This window comes from Mobula birostris, chromosome 13, assembly GCF_030028105.1.
Source record: "Mobula birostris isolate sMobBir1 chromosome 13, sMobBir1.hap1, whole genome shotgun sequence".
NCBI lineage: Eukaryota > Metazoa > Chordata > Chondrichthyes > Myliobatiformes > Myliobatidae > Mobula > Mobula birostris.
Genome location: NC_092382.1, coordinates 89,314,440 through 89,323,816, shown reverse-complemented (window position 1 = coordinate 89,323,816; position 9,377 = coordinate 89,314,440).

Here is a 9,377-nt window from a genome sequence, read left to right as displayed (position 1 = left end):
GACGCTAGGCAGTCAATCTCTCAAGCGTTTTGATAACGGTTGAATTCACCCATCTTGTAAAAACATTATCCAGAACCATGATTGCCCATATGATACAACATGGCACATACTGATGATGCCATACGACAGGGCACATAATGATGATGGTCACAGTTGACATGTCCACCATTCCAGTTGAGCATGAAACACAGAAATTTATGCTGCTGACATCTTTTCTTGAGTGATCAGCTGCCTCAACAGTATCAAAACAATTTGTTCTCCAGGGGGTAGCCACAGTTGAAGTGTACTGTCCGCTTAATATTTCTGCCTTTCCTGATGTTGGGATTAATGCTGTCTATCCGAAGGGTATAGTACTGATGTGGAGGTATCTGGAATGTATGAACTGAAGATGGGTGAGTATCTTGTAGTGATTCACAGAGTGAGCAGTGCTTGGAGAATGAGGACACATTCATATTGGAGAGTTCATCATTCTGATGTCAATCACTTCTGACAGATGGCCTCCAAAGTGAAATGTTGAGTCAGTTCCTCTTCCCACAGGTGACGACAGGCCGACAGAGCATTCCTGTGTTTTCTGCTTCAGTTTAGATTCCCAGCATCTGCAGTTCTGTTTTTTTTTTGTCAGTTGTTCTTTTCAGTTTAATTTATCTCATCTGGGTGGTCAGTTGTGTGTTCCTCTGTTCCCAACATGTATCCCTGTTCATTACAGAACCAACATTGGTACCAACTCCTCAACCCAACGGGACAACCCCTGAGACAAGCGATGATTTTTCCACGATCACGGACCCAGATACAAGCTCAGGTATCAGTTGTGGGGATATAGGTTTTAACAGACTCTTCTCTGAAATCATCCAATACCAGAATTGGGGAGTGCATGGAGTGATCGACTGACCGAGGGAGATGGGTTATGGAGGGGTTATACTAATCACAAAGAGGAGGGGTTATTATTCCCCTTGACGAATCACAGATCATAAAACCCAGGTGCTAATGGGGAATCACACCATCCTCTGATTACTTTTCATGGTTACGGAATCTCCTACATCTCCATAAGACCATAAGACAAAGGAGCAGAAGTCGGCCATTCGGCCCATCGAGTCTGCTCCGCCATTTTATCATGAGCTGATTCATTCTCCCATTTAGTCCCACTGCCCCGCCTTCTCACCATAACCTTTGATGCCCTGGCTACTCAGATATCTATCAATCTCTGCCTTAAATACACCCAATGACTTGGCCTCCACTGCTGCCCGTGGCAACAAATTCCATAGATTCACCACCCTCTGACTAAAAAAATTTCTTCGCATTTCTGTTCTGAATGGGCGCCCTTCAATCCTTAAGTTATGCCCTCTCGTACTAGACTCCCACGTCATGGGAAACAACTTTACCACATCCACTCTGTCCATACCTTTCAATATTCGAAATATTTCTGTGAGGTCTCCCTCATTCTTCTAAACTCCAAGGAATACAGTCCAAGAGCGGACAAGCGTTCCTCATACGTTAGCCATCTCATTCCTGGAATCATTCTAGTGAATCTTCTCTGTACCCTCTCCAACGTCAGCACATCCTTTCTTAAATAAGGAGACCAAAAATGCCCACAGTACTCCAAGTGAGGTCTCACCAGCGCCCTATAGAGCCTCAACATCACATCCCTGCTCCTATACTCTATTCCTCTAGAAATGAATGCCAACATTGCATTCGCCTTCTTCACTGCCAACTCAACCTGGAGGTTAGCCTTAAGGGTATCCTGTACGAGGACTCCCAAGTCCCGTTGCATCTCAGAACTTTGAATTCTTTCCCCATTTAAATAATAGTCTGCCCGTTTATTTCTTCTGACAAAGTGCATAACCATACACTTTCCAACATTCTATTTCATTGTACTTTGGATCTGTCTTCACTAGGGAAGACACAAATGAAGTGGAAATCGTTTTTGACTAATCTTCTGGAATTTTTTGAGGATGTAATTATGAAAATGGACAAGGGAGAGCCAGTGGATGTAGTGTACCTGGACTTTCAGAAAGCCTTTGATAAAGTCCCACGTAGGAAATTAGTGGGCAAAATTAGGGCACATTGTATTGGGCATGGACATGGATTGAAAATTGTACTGACATGGATTGAAAATTGACTGGCTGACAGAAAACAAAGAGTAGCGATTAACGGGTCCCTTTCGGAATGGCAGGCGGTGACCAGTGGGGTACCGCAGGGTTCAGTGCTGGGACCGCAGCTGTTTACAATATATACTAATGATTTAGATGAGGGAATTAAAAGTGACATTAGCAAATTTGCCGATGACACAAAGCTGGGAGCCAGTGTGAAATGTGAGGAGGATGTTATGAGAATGCAGGGTGACTTGGACAAGCTAGGTGAGTGGGCAGCTGCATGGCAGATGCAGTTTAATGTGGATAAAAGTGAGGTTATCCACTTTGGTGGTAAGAACGGCAAGGCAGATTATTATCTAAATGGAGTCGTTAGGAAAAGGGGAAGCACAACGAGATCTATGTGTTCTTGTACATCAGACACTGAAAGCAAGCATGCAAGTACAGCAGGCAGAGAAAAAAGCTAATGGCATGCTGGCCTTTATAACAAGGGGAATTGAGTAAAAGAGCAAATAAGTCCTTCTGCAGCTGTACAGGGCCTTGGAGAGATCACACCTGGAGTACTGTGTGCAGTTTTGGTCTCCAAATTTGAGGAAGGACATTTTTGCTATTGAGGGAGTGCAGCGTAGGTTCACAAGGTTAATTCCCGGGATGGCGGGACTGTCATATGTCGAAAGATTGGAGCGACTGGGCTTGTATACTCTGGAATTTAGAAGGCTGAGAGGGGATCTTATTGAAACATATAAGATTATTAAGGGATTGGACACGCTGCAGGCAGGAAGCATGTTCACGCTGATGGGTGAGTCCAGAACCAGAGACCACAGTTTAAGAATTAGGGGTAGGCCATTTAGAACGGAGTTGAGGAAAAACTTTTTCACCCAGAGAGTGGTGGATATATGGAATGCTCTGCCCCAGAAGGCTGTGGAGGCCAAGTCTCTGGATGCTTTCAAAAAAGAGATATATAGAGCTCTTAAAGATAGTGGAATCAAAGGTTATGGGGATAAGGCAGGAACTGGATACTGATAGTGGATGATCAGCCATGATCACGGTGAATGCGGTGCTGGCTCGAAGGACCAAATGGCCTACTCCTGCACATACTGTTTATTGTCTATTGTCTATTGTCTATTTGCCACTTCTTTGCCCATTCTTTCAGTCTATCCAAGTCTCTCTGCAGACTCTCCGTTTCCTTAGCACTACTGGCTCCTCCACCTCTCTTCGTATCGTCAGCAAACTTCGCCGCAAAGCCATCTATTCCATAATCCAAATTGTTGATGTACAATGTAAAAAGAAGCGGCCCCAACACAGACCCCTGTGAAACACCATTGTTAACCGGCAGCCAACCAGAATAGGATCCCTTTATTCCCACTCTCTGTTTCCTGCCAATCAGCCAACGCTCTATCCACGTATGTAACTTTCCTGTAATTCCATGGGCTCTTATCTTGTTAAGTAGCCTCATGTGTGGCACCTCGTCAAAGGCCTTCTGAAAATACAAATATACAACATCCACTGCATCTCCCTTGTCTAGCCTACTGGTAATTTCCTCAAAAAATTGTAATCGGTTTGTCAGGCAGGATTTTCCTTTAAGGAAATCATGCTGAGTTCTGCCTATCTTGTCATATGCCTCCAGGTACTCTGTAACCTCATCCTTGACAATCGATTCCAATAACTTCCCAACTACCGATGTCAAGCTAACAGGTCTATAATTTCCTTTTTGCTTCCTTGCCCCCTTCATAAATAGCGGAGTGACATTTGCAATCTTCCAGTCCTCCGGAACCATGCCAGAATCTGTCGACTTTTGAAAGATCATCGCTAATGCCTCCGCAATCTCCACAGCTACTTCCTTCAGAACACGCGACTCCATTCCATCTGGTCCGAGAGATTTATCGACCTTTAGACTATTCAGCTTCCTGAGTACTTTCTCTGTTGTAATTGTGACTGCGCACACTTCTCTTCCCTGTCACCCTTAAGTGTCTGGTATTCTGCTGATGTCTTCCTCAGTGAAGACTGATGCAAAATACTTGTTCAGTTCCTCTGCCATCTCCTTATCTCCCATTACAGTTTCTCCAGCATCATTTTCTATTGGTCCTATATCTACTCTCACCTGTCTTTTACTCTTTATATACTTGAAAAAGCTTTTAGTATCCACTTTGATATTATTTGCTAGCTTCCTTTCATAGTTAATCTTTTCCCTCTTAATGACCTTCTTAGTTTCCTTTTGTAAGGTTTTAAAAACTTCCCAATCCTCTGTCTTCCCACTAATTTTTGCTTCCTTGTATGCCCTCTCCTTTGCTTTAACTTTGGCTTTGACTTCTCTTGTCAACCACGGTTGCATCCTTTTTCCATTTGAAAATTTCTTCTTTTTTGGAATGTACCTGTCTTTCACTTTCCTCACTTCTTGCATAAACTCCAGCTACTGCTGCTCTTCCGTCTTTCCCACCAATGTCCCTTTCCGGTCAAATTTGGCCAGTTCCTCTATCACGCCACTGTAATTTCCTTTACTCCACTGAAATACCGACACATCAGATTTCGGCTTCTCTTTTTCAAATTTCATGGTGAACTCAATCATGTTATGATCACTGCCTTCTAAGGGTTCCTTTACCTCAATCTCTCTAATCTCCTCCGGTTCATTACACAATACCCAATCCAGTACAGCCGATCCCCTAGTGGGCTCAACAGCAAGCTGTTCTAAAAAGCCATCTCGCAGACATTCTACAAGTTCTCTCTCTTGAGATCCAGTGCCGACCTGATTTTCCTAATCGACTCGCATGTTAAAATCCCCCACAATTATCATAATACTGCCCTTCTGACAAGACTTTGCTATTTCCTGTTGTAATTTGTAGTCCACATCCCTGCAGCTGTTTGGAGGCCTATAAATAACTGCCATCAGGGTCCTTTTACCCCTGCGATTTCTCAGCTCAACCCATAAAAATTCTGCACCTTCCGATCATATATCACCTCTTTCTAATGATTTAATATCATTTCTTACCTATAAAGCCCCGCCTCCCCCTCTGCCTCCCTTCCTATCCTTCCGATACACCATGTGTATCCCTGGACGTTCAGCTCCCAGAGACATGCATCCTTTAGCCAGGTCTCAGTGATGGCCACAATATCATACCTGCCAATCTGTAGCTGTACGACAAGATCATCCACCTTATTCCTTATGCTGCGTGCATTTAAGTATAATACCTTAAGACCACTATTTGGTACTTTTCGCTTTGATTTCACTGCTACTTTATAGCACCGTCCTGTTAACTATGAAGTGTACTATCACCTGGGTGGTGTGGTGAAGATTTCTGGCAAATGAGGTTTAAGACTCCCCTTGCCTCCACTGGCCTGTATTTCACTCATGATCGAAGTGTAGAAATTGCTTAACCCCTGTCCAGGTGACCATGCTGACTTTGGTCTATTTTATCATGTGCCTCCAACATCTTCCCACTCACTGAAGTCAGGCTATCTGACCTTTGATTTCCTTTGTTTTGACTCCCACCCTCCTTAAAGAGTGGATAGACATTTGCAATCTTCCATTGCTCCAGAAACATTACAGAATCTAGCGACTCTTGAAAAATGAATAGTAATTCCTCCACAGTCTCTCACTTGCCTGTTTCAGAACCCTGATGTTTAACCATCTGGCGTAGGTGACTGATCTACCTTCAGACACTTTGGCTTCCCAAGCACCTTTTCTGTAGTAATGGCAACTCTCTTCTGTCCCCTGATGCTCTCAGGGATGCTGCGTGCAGAGGGGGGTGGGAAGGCTGAGAACATTTGGGAGTTACCGAGGGGAGAGTTGTGTGGAAGCAAGTAAAATCGTGTTGCATGATTTGTCTAACCAATTGGAATGGACACAAATATCTCGGTATTCCGAGCGGTTGATGCTGTGGAGGCGACTGGGACTGGTACGTGGAAATACAGGATGAACAGAAGGTCATGCATTGTGGTAAAGATGAAGTGAGATGATTGTACAGATGCTGGAGATTGTTGAGTGACCGTAGTATACAGTGACAGACCCAAGTATCCTTGGATATTTTTAGATATTAGATGAGGTTAGAATGAAATTTATTTTCATTGTGCCGAGTACAGATACAAGTAATGAAATGCAGTTAGCATCAGTCCATAAATGCAAAGAGTAGTGTTATTTATAAAATAACTGTGAATAAAAAAAGTGCTACAGCACACAAATATAGAAGTACTGAGACAATACAATAAGGGTGCAATACTGCTTAGTGCTGTGATGTGAGGTTCACCAGTGTCACAGCCTCAGGGAAGAAGCTCTTCCTGTGCCTGCGGGTGCAGGAGTGGAGGCTCCTGTAGTGCCTACTGGATGGGAGGAGAGTGAAAAGTCCATGATTAGGGTGAGATGAGTCCTTGATAATGCTTTTCACCCTGCCCAGGCAGCGTTTATGGTAGATGTTCTCAATGGTGGGCAATTGGGTGCCGATAATCCGCTGGGCAGTTTTCACCACACACAGGAGTGCTTTGTGGTCGGATACGGGACAATTTCCATACCACACTGACATGCAGTTTGTGATTATGCTCTGAATGGTACAGCGGTTAATGTCCATCAGTATCCTGGGACAAAAGTGAGCTTTCTTCATGCTCCGCAAGAAATAAAGGCACTGTTATGCCTTTTTGATCAGGATGGAGGAGTTCAGGGACCAGATGAGATCCTCCGAAATGTGGACACCAAGGAATTTGAAGCTTGATACACGCTCCACTACAGTTCTGTTGATGTAGATGGGGACATGAGTGTGACTCCTGGCATGCCTGAAGTCCACGATTATCTCCTTGGTTTTCTGGGTGTTAAGGGCCAGATTGTTATCGGCACACCACACGGCCAGGTGCTGGACGTCGTCCCTGTAGGCTGTCTCGACATCCCCTCTGAACAGGTCAATCACCGTGGTGTCGTCTGTGAACTTGATTATGGAGTTAGAACCATGTACAGGAACGCAGTCATAGGTGAAAAGGGAGTACAGAAGAGGGCTCAGCACACAGCCTTGAGGCACGCCAGTGCTCAGGGTGAGAGTGGAGGAGAAGAGGTTGTCTAACTTAACTGATTGGGGTCTGTTAGTCCAAGGTCCAATTGCAGAGGGATGAGCTGATACCAAGCTGGTGAAGTTTGGTGATCAGCTTGGAGGTGATCACAGTATTGGAAGCCGAACTAAAGTCAATGAACAGCATTCTGACGTAAGAGTTGGGGCTGTCCAGGTGGGTCAGGGCAGAGTGAAGAGCCGTAAAGATGGTGTCCTCTGTTGACCTGTTGTTGTGATAGGCAAATTGATGGGGGTCCAGGGTAGTGGGCAGACAGGATTTCAGATGTGACAGAACCAGTCTCTCACAGCACTTTGCAATGATGGGGGATGAGTGCAACTGGATGGAAGTCATTCAGGCCTGTGGCAGTGGAATGCTTCGCATCCTAGAGAATCATTCAGAATGCCTGATGTACAGGCAAGGATGGCCTCAGAATGGGAATGGAGCATTTTGTCAAAGAGCCATCGAGTAGAAAGATGGAGGTGATTTGTTATGGACAACTTAGTTCAGCTGAGCGGACCTCTCATTTGAGTTGGATGTCAGAGGGTGGTGAATCTATGGAATTTGTTGCCATGGGCAGCAGTGGAGGCCAAGTCATTGGGTGTATTTAAGGCAGAGATTGATAGATATCTGAGTAGCCAGGGCAAGGCGGGGGAGTGGGACTAAATAGGAGAATGGATCAGCTCATGATAAAATGGCGGAGCAGACTCGATGGGCCAAATGGCCTACTTCTGCTCCTTTGTCTTATGGTCTTATGTGGTTTGCAGTGACTTGTGGGTGGGTGAGTGCTGTATAACCTTACATGGTGGAGCACGTTGGGCCTGTGATGGCATGATGGAATGCTAATTTTGGTGATTCCAGTAGTCTCATCTCATCACAAACTGGCTGAATACTTTCTTTCCAACACTCACCACGTGTCCCTGATTTAAAACATATTTAGTCTCTTGGGAACAGTAGGGTACAGAGAATGTCTTTGTCCATAATCTCATGACCATCCACAAGCGCATTATCAGTGGTAGGGGTGGCAGAAATGAGGCTTCCTGTGTCTCTCTTGTGGAAATTTGTATGTCTGTGTTTCTATAACAAGAGGGGATGTTCTTGGGAAACAGAATGTTCTGAATTTTGACAACTCTCCAGTGTGCACCCCAGAGTTCTGGAAAAGATGGCTGAAGAGATTGTGGAGTCATTAGTAATCATCTTTCAAGAATCAGTAGATTCTATATGTTTCCGGAAGAGAAGAAAATTACCGATACTGCTCCACTCTTGAAGAAGGTAGCGAGTTAGAAAGAAGGAAACTATAGGCCTGTTATTCTAATCTCAGCAGTTGGGAAGACGTTGGAGTTCCAAACTGTTGTCCGTTCTTCAGTTCCCACCATGTACTGCTGTTTATTATAGATCCAACATCTGTACCAACTCCACAAACCAAGTGGACAACTCCTGAACCAAGTGAAGATCTGTCCATAATCACGGACCAGGACACAAGCTCAGGTATCAGTTGTGGGGAGATGTTTTACACAGGCTTCCCTCCGAAATTATCATCCAATGGATTCAACCGGAATCAAGGGACATACTGAGGGGAGATGGGTGACGGTGGATAGAGGGAGATTGATGGTAGTCACCGTGGGAGATTAACGGAGATGAGTGATGGACAGATCAAGGGAGATTAGTGACCGAGGGACCAAGGGAACAGGGTGACGCAGCGGCCGAGGGAGCTGGGTGATGAAGGTACCAAGTACAGAGGGGTGCAGGAGAGACTGAGGGGAGAGTGGTGAGGAAGGAAGTAAAAGCGTATTACGTGACCGGTCTGACCAATTGGAATGGACAGAAATATCTCAGTATTCCGCACAGTGGGATTCAAGAATAGTCAAGTGACTGACTGGGATGTTGGTGTGGCTGAAGGAGGTAGTTACAGATCGGCTGAGGGATACGAGTGACAGACGGACCAAGGACAGAGGGGTTTGGGATGGCTCAAATGGTGTCAGAGAAACTGAGGGGACAGTGTTGAGGGTGCAAGTAAAATTGTTGCCTGTCTTGTACACTAATTATGAGTGACTTAGAATACACAGTCAGATCCGCGTATGCCTGGATGTTACATCCTAGAGAACTGTTCTGGAGTGTCTGATGTGCAGGGAAGGGTTGGCTTAGATTGGGAATGGTGGGAATTGTCAAAGAGCCATCTAGTAGAAAAATGGAGGTGATTTGCTATGGACGACTTAGTTCAGTTGAGCAACCCTCTCATGTGGATTATAGTGCTGATGGTTCGGT